Source organism: Lithobates pipiens, unplaced genomic scaffold (assembly GCF_037356315.1).
Source record: "Lithobates pipiens isolate NorthernLeopardFrog02 unplaced genomic scaffold, aLitPip1_a1.2 Scaffold_18, whole genome shotgun sequence".
Classification (NCBI taxonomy): domain Eukaryota; kingdom Metazoa; phylum Chordata; class Amphibia; order Anura; family Ranidae; genus Lithobates; species Lithobates pipiens.
In genome coordinates, this window is record NW_027507758.1 from 645,245,489 (window position 1) to 645,257,386 (window position 11,898).

Here is an 11,898-nt window from a genome sequence, read left to right on the forward strand (position 1 = left end):
CACTCAACCCTATGTACTGTAGCACTCTACACAGACCAAGTTACCAGTCCTGATCAAGAGCTTTGTGGAACAAGTGAGTTGTGAATGATTAGCAGACTGCAGCAGAAGGGCAGCAGTCAAGTATAATATTCTTTCTATATTTGGAAGAAAGAATATTATACGTGTACAAGCCTATTACCATACCAGTCCTGAAAAGAACCTTTGTGGAACTAATAGTAACAGCTACTGTTTAAACTGACCCTCACTGCCTGACACACTGCTTCCTTCCTGTCCCTATACAAACTGGCAAAACAGAGGAGACTGGAACAATTACTGGTTACTCGAATAGCACTTTTGTGGACCTGATAGTAACAGCTAATGATGATGATGATGATGATGATGACTAATCTGGCTGTCCCTACAATAGCAGCACACAGCAGTAGTGCACCTCAACCCTATGTATTGTGGACCTATACCAGTCCTTATAGAATAGCAGACTGTACTTCACTCAACCCTATGTACTATAGCACCCTACACCAGGTTATTACCAGTCCTTATAAAGGACCTTTGTGGAACAAGTAGGTTTGAATGATTAGCAGACTGCAGCAGAAGGGCATCAGTCAAGTATAATATTCCTTCTATATTTTGAAGAAAGAATATTATACGTGTACAAGCCTATTACCATTCCACTGATACCAGTCCTGAAAAGAACTTTTGTGGACCTAATATAGTAACAGCTGCTGATTAAACTGACCCTCACTGCCTCACACACTGCTTCCTGCCTGTCCCTATATAAACTATGTCCCCTGTCCCTAAACAAAACAGAGGCTACTGGAACAATAACTGGAATAGCACTTTTGTGGACCTGATAGTAACAACTAATGACTAAACTGACTGTCCCTGCAGCACACACCGCCCTGTCCCTTTCTCTACACTGACAAAAGACACTCAGGCTGCTGCAACAATCAGTAGCACAGCAAACCTATATACACCTAACACCCATACCAGTCCTGAAAATAACTTTTGTGTACCAAATAGCTAGCGGTTTATCTCTCCCTGCTCCACACAGCAACCTCTCCTTATAGTGACAGAAGAAAGAATGTAAAATGGCCGCCGGATCGGGTGTATTTATAAGTTAGGGGGAATGTCCAAGCGTCCATGTGCTGTCATGTCTCAATTGGCTGTCCTGTACCCCATGATGGATGTGTCATCAGGTCAAAGTTCCTTTACACAGTAAAAACACGGAAGTGTCCGCCGGGCGAACGGTGCCAATAGTCCGCCGAAATGGCGGACCGCGAACAGCCGAAATTCGCCACGAAACGACCGCCAGGCGAACTGTTCGGCCATCCCTATTGGAGAACCAATAGGAATATCATGTCAGAAACCCTGAATTGTCCTCACCTCTCCAGTCAGGTCTGTTTTTTATTAATAGAGAGTCATGTGACCTCCCAGAATCCTCCTCACCTCTCCGGTCAGGTCTGTGTTTTATTAATAGAGATGAGAGTGATGTCATGTGACCTCCCAGAATCCTCCTCACCTCTCCGGTCAGGTCTGTGTTTTATTAATAGAGATAAGAGTGATGTCATGTGACCTCCCAGAATCCTCCTTACCTCTCCGGTCAGGTCTGTGTTTTATTAATAGAGATAAGAGTGATGTCATGTGACCTCCCAGAATCCTCCTCACCTCTCCGGTCAGGTCTGTGTTTTATTAATAGAGATAAGAGTGATGTCATGTGACCTCCCAGAATCCTCCTCACCTCTCCGGTCAGCAGGTAGATGATCTCCAGGGTGAGATTTAGTATCTTCTCAGTCATGTGACTCCGGTCCTCCTCCATCCTCATTGGTGCCGTCATTTAATCTATACAGGTCACCTTGTAGACGGATAACTTTGGGAAATGAAAGTAAGAATTATTTGGATGGTGTTGGTCACACAATAATAGGATGTTGATGTGAGGGGGTAATAGGAGGGTTGCTGTACATTTAAGAACTACTCCCCCCGTGGAAACCCATTTAGTTTGGACTGTTTAGCGTCTGAATATGTTTTTTGGCTCCTGGGACCCTCTTGTCCTCGTAGATCATAAATTCTCTTCTCTCTGTTGGGTTTGTTTAGTTTCTAAATTGGCTTTAATTAGTTTTAGATCTGCAGACAAGGAATGATAAATACGATCCTTCCTTTGACTTGTTTGCTCTGAGGCAGTGCTGTGAGGACAATGTCGGGTCATCATGATGTCCAGGAAGGGGAACTTGCTGACTTTTGGTCGGAGTTCCCGGCTAATCAGGATAATTGCCAGAACTCTGGCTGCAAGGCTCCAATCTCTGGCAGCCTGCTGACTGATCGGAGTGATGTCACTGTCACTCTCTGCAGTAAGAGAAGGGATCAGATTGGATAGCAGGAGGATGTTGCTTGGGGAGCTGTGGGGGAGGAGTCTGTTCTGTCCCTTTCAATAGCAGTAGGAGGAGAACGGGGGAACGGGGAGGGGGGGTTTGTTCTCTTAGTCTTGGTCTATTGTGTGGAACATTTTTTTTCTGGAGCATTTTTCTTGACCAATGATATGATGAGGTGAAGGCACCCTTCATTTGTTGGCAAGGGTTCTTTAAGAAGGTCAGAAAAAGTAGGGTGGGGTGGGAAAACCATGAGAGACCAAGAGCCCCTATGAGCCCTAAAACCCCCTCTTACCTCAGAGCCTTACAGCCTGACTACCCCCTTAGCCCTTCAGCCCCACTATCCTCTCAGAGTTGTTCAGTCCCATTACTTCCTAGGATGCCCCCAAAGTCCTTCATCTACACTTCCTCCTCGGGGTACCAGAGCCCTTCAGATGAAGTCAACTCTTTAGAGGCTCCCAGAGTCCTTTAGTCCCACTACCTCCTCAGAGACCCCTCAACTCCTCTAGTTTATTTAGAACCAGTGGCAGAACTATTACGGTTGTAAAGATCACACCTGCGACCCTGGCGTTCTGCCATCGCAGGGATGGGGGCACCAAGACAGCAGAAAAGGGTCTTGCTGCCGGAGTAAAGGGTCCCAAGATCAGGCTTCCCTGGTGATCGCCAATTAGTATTGCTGAGAAAAGAGTGTGCAACACATTCAGCCTTTGCAGAGCCCCCTTCCTGTCTCCGATCTGCTCCCCACACAGGCACAGAACCCTCCAACAGCAGCCAACTCCTTTCCCCACTCCTCGTCTCCCAGATACAAGCTCCAAGTTCTCCATACGGGGCTGATTCTGCGCCCTGTGCCGGCTCTGAGGGACCCGTCACTGATGTCAGCTGCAGCACCCAGAGTATGGTGAGTGCCTGTATGTGGGGGACCTCGGTGTGTGTGGGGCCCTTGAGATGTGTAAAGGGGGAATTCTTGGGGGATCTCTGCACATCTCAAACTCCTCTCCTACCTCTGCCAGCTGCTCTCTGGAGTTTCTGCCAAGCCCCCCCCCCCCCCCAACACCTAGGTGCCCCTTCTAGGACTGCCCATATTATTGCCCCTTCATCTGTCCCACCCATTCCTATCCATCCTCCTCATCTCATCTCTCTGCCACCCCTGCCCATAACCCCCTCTGACTGGCACCCCAATACAGACCCCCCTCCCCCCATTCATGCACCTCATCTCAGCCTTTGTCATCACTTGGGAATCTCAGTGGCTGCAATGTGCCATGTTTGGGGTCACCGAGAACAAAGAGCCTCACTGGGCACTGCTGGAAGTGATCGGCAGAGGTGAGCCCAGTGTGTGTAAATAAGATCTTATTACCTCCTCTGCTGTTACTTCCAGTAATGTCTTCTCTTCCCTGCCACATGGAACGTCTTGTCTTTATTCCAGATTACTTCCTGTCTGTAACTGACATCACTTCCTGTCTAAATATGAGCGAGATCACCACCTTGTGGAGTTCAGGAGAACTGCAGCCCCAAGAAATGTCTCATAGTAACCACTTCTATAAAATATCTTACAGAGCTATCAGAGGAGTTCAAACATAACACAACAAAGTAAGAAAAAATAGATACAGTTCTTATGTAACCAATTGTTTAACGAAGATATTTTTATTACATATAGAAAAGTCTTACGCCACGTACACACTATAGGAACTCCTGTCGGAAAAGCCTTGGATGTTTTTTCTGACGGAATTCCACTCAAGCTTGTGTTGCCTAAACACGTTCACACCAAATTCCGACTATCAAGAACGCGGTGACATACAACACTACGGCAAGCCGAGAAAATGAAGTTCAATGCTTCCGAGCATGCGTTGAATTGTTTCCGAGCATGCGTCGGAATTTTGCACATCGGAATTGCCACAGACGATTGGAATTTCTGATAGAAACTTAAGACTTAATTCAATCTTTTGCTGGCTGAAATTCCACCAGCAAAAGTCCGATGGTGCATACACACAGTCACATTTCCCGAACAAAAGCTCATATCGGTCTTTTGCTGGTGGAATTTTCAATTGTATGTACACAGCATTAATGACACAGAACACAAGGTAACAACAAATGTATATTTAAAACAATACCCCCCAAAACTGATCATTTTGGTGAAGAAAATACAAAAAATATATCCAAAAGCATAAATATATCTCAATCGACTCACAATGAAGATGTTGAACATAAATTGCAATTATGTAATTGTAGCGGTGACTCCTGGAGAGCACGCACTATGGGTATTTCAAAGTTAAATTTATGCCTAAACTGCAGTTTGGTTTGGGTACAATTATCTAAATTAGACTTCAGCATCAGTCTGACTGGAATGTGAGATGTTCAGCCTGGCCACAGGGGGCACTGTCTCTTCTGGCAGGTATGGAACTATGGTCTGGTTAGGTGCTTAAGTTATTCTCTCTCAGAGCCCACACAGTGGGAGTGGCGCTCTGGGAGAGGGTACTTAAGATGCAGACGTCTCGTGGTTCAGGGTTCTGGTCCAGAATGATGTACTGACTTCATGGTCCTGGTCCCCCTGATCAGCCCCCAGGAAAGCTATGGCTTGGGGTGCGGATCCATCCGATTTTGATGTCTCGGGGCTGGCTAGCCGGAGGCAAGGAAACGAAAGAAGGATTCTGAGGTGGTTGGGTGCCATCCCCGGTTTGGGAGAGACCCAGTGACTTCAAGCATTCCAGGGGAGGACTCTTCAGAAGAAGACCACATACGGGTTGGTTTCTTAGTAAGAGCATGGAAGGGCTGAAGTACCCGAGAGAATCCGGTCTTGTGGATATCGCCAAGCTGGCTGAGAGATCCAGGTATCCTACGAGTGTTATCAAGCTTAGTTTCCCTACGTGTTCTACAACGTCTGTGGCAGAGACATTATCTTGTACGTTCTACAACAACGTCTATGGCAGAGACTTGTTCCTGAGTAAGCATCTTGTTGGCTGCTAGGCCTTGTAAGAGAGGGACTGTCCAACCTGAGTGATCATCCAGTTGCGAATGGCTATTCTCTGGATGCATTCAAAGTAAGAAAGTTGTCATTTTGACTTTGACACTAATGTCTCATACACACGATCGGACTATCCGGCGGACTTAGTACGATGGACTTAGTCTGGCGGACAACCTGCCAGACTTTGCAGCGGAGGTCCGCCGGACTTTTCCGAGTGGACCTGCCCACACACGACTGGATTTTTCCAGCGGACTAGGCGTCCCCTTATGATGTCACAGTCCCGGAGGATACTGGGACTGTGACATCATAAGGGGGCCGGGTCACCATGTGACATCACCCAATGACCCCGCCCCTTGTCCCTATATATACAATGCGTCCCTGCCATTGCGGCCAGAGAGAGCATTGTGTCAACATCGCAAGGAAGAAGAGAAGAAGGCGACAGTGACAGAAGACCGGGCCAACACTAGTAAAAGAGCTGGAAGAAGAAAGCGGAGGCCCGGCAGAAGAACCGAAGAGGGGGACAAGACCCCGAAGAGCGGGACAAGACCCCGAAGTCAGAAGAAGACCCCCGGACGGCGGCGGCGACGAAGAAAAAAGCCGGGCTCCTCCGCTAATAAAAGAGCTAGCAAAAGAGGAGAAGATAGTGGAGGAGTCCGGCGAGAAGACCCCCCAAGACGGAAGACCACCGGAGCTGTCTAAAAAATGATTTTAAAAACTTGTGTTGTGTTTTTTTATTTACACTTTGTTCACTAGGTGAATGGGTAGGGGTACATCATACCCCAATACTCATTCACATAGGGTGGGGGCCAGTATCGGGGGGGCCCCCTTATTAAAGGTGCTCCTGGATTCCAATAAGCCCCCCGCCCGCAGACCCCGACAACCAATGGCCAGGGTTGTCGGGAAGAGGCCCTTGTCCTGATCAACATGGGGACAAGGTGCTTTGGGGTGGGGGAGCCGCAGGGCCCCCCCTTCCCCAAAGCACCCCTCATGTTGAGGGCATGCGGCCTGGTACGGCTCAGGAGGGGGGTGCTCGCTCGTCCCCACCCCCTTTCCTGACCGGCCAGGCTATGTGCTCGGATAAGGGTCTGATATGGACTTGGGGGGGACCACCACGCTGTTGTTTTGGCTTGGGGCTTCCCCTTTAAGTCCATGCCATGTGACAGGGCCAGCGAGGTGTCAATCTCACCCGTTCGAGGCGGCGACATTGACTTCCTGCGCTAGTCCCGTCTACCTGGAGCTGCGTTCAAAATGAACTGACTTTTCTCCGTGTGTGGGCAATTCTGAGTCCGGTGGACAATTTTTTGTCAAAACTTCTTTCTAAGTCCGCTGGACTTTTGGGAACAAAAAGTCAGTCGGATAGTCTGATCTGGTGTACGCGGCATAAGAGTACCTGAATTCCCTTTCCAACCCTCTGATCCCAATTTAAGAGACTGTTCATTGTCCACGCTTTGCAAATAAAATCCATTCAAGTGGATCTGTTGTCGGTCTCTCAAGTTACTGGGCCATTTACCACAGGACACCCCTAGATGTAGAACGAGGAAGACAGAAGGTAACGGTAAGCCCAAATCTAACCAGCAGCTCCTTCGGGGGTTAGTGCTACATAATGTTCACATAGGGATGGTGGTGGAGATCTCTCAAAGTAAGAGTGAAAAAAGCTGTAAAGCAATAAATAATATATAAACTGGGTCCACTTCATCCATAAAGACTTTGTGATTCCAGATCTTCTAGATCACATAGAAGGAGGACTCATTGAGGATTTCATACATTTGTTTGGAAGGGTAGAAGAATCCTCAGAAGGGATCATGTAGGATGACAGGAAAGTCTCCTGACTGGTGAGATCATCCAAACATAATGATTACATCCATGAACTGGAGCGAGATCGTTGGGGTGATAAAGCCAATCTGTAAACATTGTGTAGAAGTTATCCAAGAACTCAGCACACTCCAGGTGTGGGGAAAGTCTCAAGGTGGATTTATCCTGTCATTTATCATAGGTAGAAATGTCCACACATGGACTTCCACAGGGACCACGAGACTACATATATAACTTGTACAGGACTCAGGTAGATTTAGACTGTAATTACCTGCTTCCCGTCTGGCCTATAGCAGAATTATGGCCAAGTGGGTGAACATCATATGAAGTCTTCCATGTCTAGTCCCCGCCTCTGCTGCTCATGTGACGCCCCGTGGGCACTGTCATGTGACGCTGCCCCTTGGCGCACGTGCAGTAGCCGTCGGCCAGGCTGTGGTCATGTGATTCCTCTCAGAGCGGCACACCCACGGCCAGAGTCTGCTATTTAAGCGCCAAGCTTGATTATCAACATGCCATAGGTACAGCTCTTTCTTATATGTGGAAGGAATCAGTTATGGCAGATGTGTTCACTTTCCTTTAGGAGGTAAATATGGCCTAATGCTAAATACTACTTTTTTAGATATGCTGAGTCCATTATGGCATTACTTTAGCGTTGGGGGTATGTGAATTATGCCTGGATTATTTCTACTCTTTCCTTGTTTTAGATTGTTATCTAGTGGATGATACTGTGGTTTGGATATTTGACCTAAGCGATAATTATATACCTCTACCTACATCACCCAGCGATACGTTTGGTATTCCATCCTTGATTAAAGACGCGTTCAACTGTGAATGGTATATGTAAAGTGACTCTCAGCCATTAACATTTCCACAGAATTCGTTGCCTGCTTACCAGCAAGCTGACAAATATTTATATACAGCTTTTTTCAAATCCTACAGTAAGATTTTATTGTCCCTTTTCTTCTTTCTTTTTTTGAAAGAACATATGTGGGGATTGGTCTCCCTATGTTGCCACAATATTATTTATATACCGTATATATAATCTCTCTTTGAATATTGGTTCACAGGGATATGGATGTATACAAGTATATGTATTCTCTACTTATTAACCACGGGCTTTGTGGATGTACCAATGAACATTTGCTCCCCCTTTTCCATACCTGCTTGGTAACTTGATGGGCAAAACATGCCTCATGCTACTTTTTGTGCTGGTTGCACTATATTGGCATGTTTTTTATGCCTGCAAACTCTCATCTCCCCGCTTTGCTCCTGGGTCCCCTGGGGGTTCTAGGAGGTTTGTGTCCCCCTTGCTCTTCCACCCGTTCTTGCATTGGGGTCTAGACGGTTTGGCACCCCATAGGCATTAGCATGGGTTATATGTGTTTAAACACCATAGTCGGTGTTTCTTTTATGTTTATCTTGTTATGTTTTTACTGATTAAAATAATTATTGATATTTATTTTTTTGATTGATTTGTATATATATATATATATATATATATATATATATATATATATATATATATATATATATATATATTGTAGTGTGAATCGCTCCTGAAGACGCGCTAAATTAGCACAGAACATGTCAAGCTACTTTGCTAGTTAAAAACATGGACCCACAAACCTGACACCATTCTCCGGGACTTTGAATATCTCTTTACTACTGGATACCAAAACAATGGCTTTGTATCATTGATTGTTGGATTATATGTTACATCTCAAGCTTTATTGGAGAATATTAGTGGTCAGGCAGTATGGGTCATAGCAACACTATGTTTTATCAAAATAATTGTTGTACTTATGTGACTGTTTTATGTATATGAATTTTTGATAACTAAATAATAAAATATTTCTAATACTTTTTAGATTGAGTACTCATGTGCCATATAATGTCCATCTAATAATAGTTTTTCTTTTCTCGCAATCCATATTGGGATGTTGGCACATTAATATTGGTGTGTTCGCAGTGTCATCTCCTTTAGACACTTCTTTATTCTCATTTCCATGTCTAGTAGCCATGCTGCAGCTCCACCAAATGGCAGATCATTGTTCTGGGCTGGTCCCACTACTGTGTGATCTCTGTGACCAATCACAGCAATCACATGACTGTTGTACACAATGAATGACTTTCATTCATAGCTATTCATTGTGTACTATTGTGAATATCTCTGTGTTTGGTCACAGTGATCACATGATACATACAGGGCCTATCACATCTGTACCATATGATAGCTGTGACCAATCACTACTATCACAGTAGTACACGCTGTGTCATTCATAAAAATGGTTGCTTGTAACAGTAATCATCAAAAAAAATTAATCCTGATCACCTCCCCAGACTAGTACAGGGTCAATATGTTAACACTACAAGTGTCACTATGTAAAAAAATATATATATATTATTTAGATTTTTTTTTTTGACATACTGACGCCAGTCAATATCTCTAATCACCACCACACCAGTCATATGATTATTCTGTACCCCTCTGGTAACAAAAAAAATTGTAAAAATATGTATATATTTTTCTTCCTTTTTCCATAAAATCTTGCCATAAAAATGACAACTTTGAAAAACTCTCCATGCCTCTTACTAAATACCTTGGATTGTCTACTTTCCAAAAAGTCATTTGGGGGTATTTGTACTATCCTGACATTTTAAGGGCCTCAAGAAAGGAGACAGGCCATCATGACATCGGGATTGATTCATTTATAAATATATTTACCATGGTTTATAGACTCTGTAACTTTCACACAGACTAAATAGGAACTGAATAATGATTTGAGTTATTTTTACAAAGAAATGTTGCAGAATACATGTTGGCTTAAATTTATGAAAAAAAATATTATTTATTTGCAACATTTTATAACAGAAACTAAGAGTACATGTATTTTAATTTATTTTTTATTTTTTGCATATATATAGCGTAAAATAAAATAAAACAGCAGTGATTAAATACCATCAAAAGGAAGCGCTATCTGTTTAAAAAAAATGATAAAAATTCCATTTGGGTACAGTGTTGTATGACTGAGTAATTGTCATTCAAAGTGTGGCAGTGCTGAAATCTGAAAATTGCCCTGGGCAGGAAGGGGGTGAAAGTGTCAGGTGGTTAATAATACACAGATGTCCATATATATGGATTTCTACAGGGACCACCGAGACCATCTCTGCATGGCTTGGATGTCACCCATATTACTAGGAGACCATAAAGCAGATGACCATAGAAAGATATAAAAGTCCACTCACTGTCATGAATCTTCAGATTGAAGGAACTTCATTCCAATCACTCCATTCATTTTTTGCACATAAGGACCACGTTGGTGTTGGTGGATCACTAGCTCACTAGCAAAAAATGTGAGCATAGGGGGAGGGGAGAGGAATAGAAGAAGGAGGAAGAGGAATGGATCTTAGTAAAGGAGGGGGAATAGAAGGGAGGGGGAGGGGAGGGAGGTTCTCCCCAAATGGGGGTATTCACTGGAAGTGTAACCACACAATCACAGAATGGGTGGGGAGGCCCCAAGAGACAGGCGATAGAACAAGATATGCACAGGGTGGACAAACAATAGATGAAAGTGACTTTACAATCGATTGTAAAGTCAATTTGACGGACTGATGAAGGTTTGGTCCCAGCTCTGAAGAAAGAAGTATAAAGCTTTAAGACATTGTGTTGCTCTATGGCAGGAAGGTCATTGAAGGGGATTTAGTTGACAGTTGGCTTTAGAACTAGTGGAGAAAATGCAGAGATGTGAGAATGGTGAGCAACACGCGGTCATGTCCAAAGTAGATGGTGTGCTTTACGTGGTAAATCTCCTTTCTTTCCCCTTTTCAGCAGTAGCTGAAGTATAGAACATGATGGAATCACTCCAAAAGGAGAAAGTCAAAATGATCTCTCAAGCGTGTGGCTAGTGTGTGCGGGTCCGTGATATTTCATGTCTGTGATGTGGACATCATAATGATAATAATAAATTTTATTTATAGTGCGCTGAAGTACTGCTGAGTGACCACATAAAGAGTCCAATACGGCACAATAGGCAGGAGACTCCAGGATCCGGGGACACGTGAATAGGACCTCGAGGGATAACGATCACCAGGAACCCTGAGGACACATATATCATATGCTGTTACCTTACAGCTGTAAGGTAAGGGGACACCCATATTTCGATCACACAGGACCACGTGGGATACATCCACCATCACCATTACCACCACCGTTTAAATTGTTACTTTATAGTGCACATATATTTAAAGCACCAGCACTGTTTGTCGCACAAGCTGAATGGACATTTCTAACTAAGATCATTGTTCAATTTTCCTTTATTTATAAAGTTTTAAATATTGTGCACAACTCCTTCTTTTTTGGACTATTCCTAGAGGGTTCTTTCCCTCCCACCAACACCAGGATTGTTTATGCGTCTTTTGTTTTGATTCAACAATCTGATCATTTTTTTTTTTTTTGTTCTATGTTATTATTGAGTTCACTGCACTGATACTAAATTCTATGGTATAGGACACCTGCACAGAGTCACTCTGTTTAACCCTCCCTTGGCTTTGACACTTTTTGCGATTTTTTTCAGTCACAAGTCAACCATTATTTGCATTTTTGTTTTATTTAGCTAGTGACTGTTCTTTGTATACTGTTATATATATATCTTGGTTTAGTAGATATTCTCACGGACCTATTTATTGTCCAGCACTAGCACTTTTATGCGATTCTGTCAGTCTTAACAAATCGCATTGCGAATCACTTTATATCTCGTCCACTGTTTT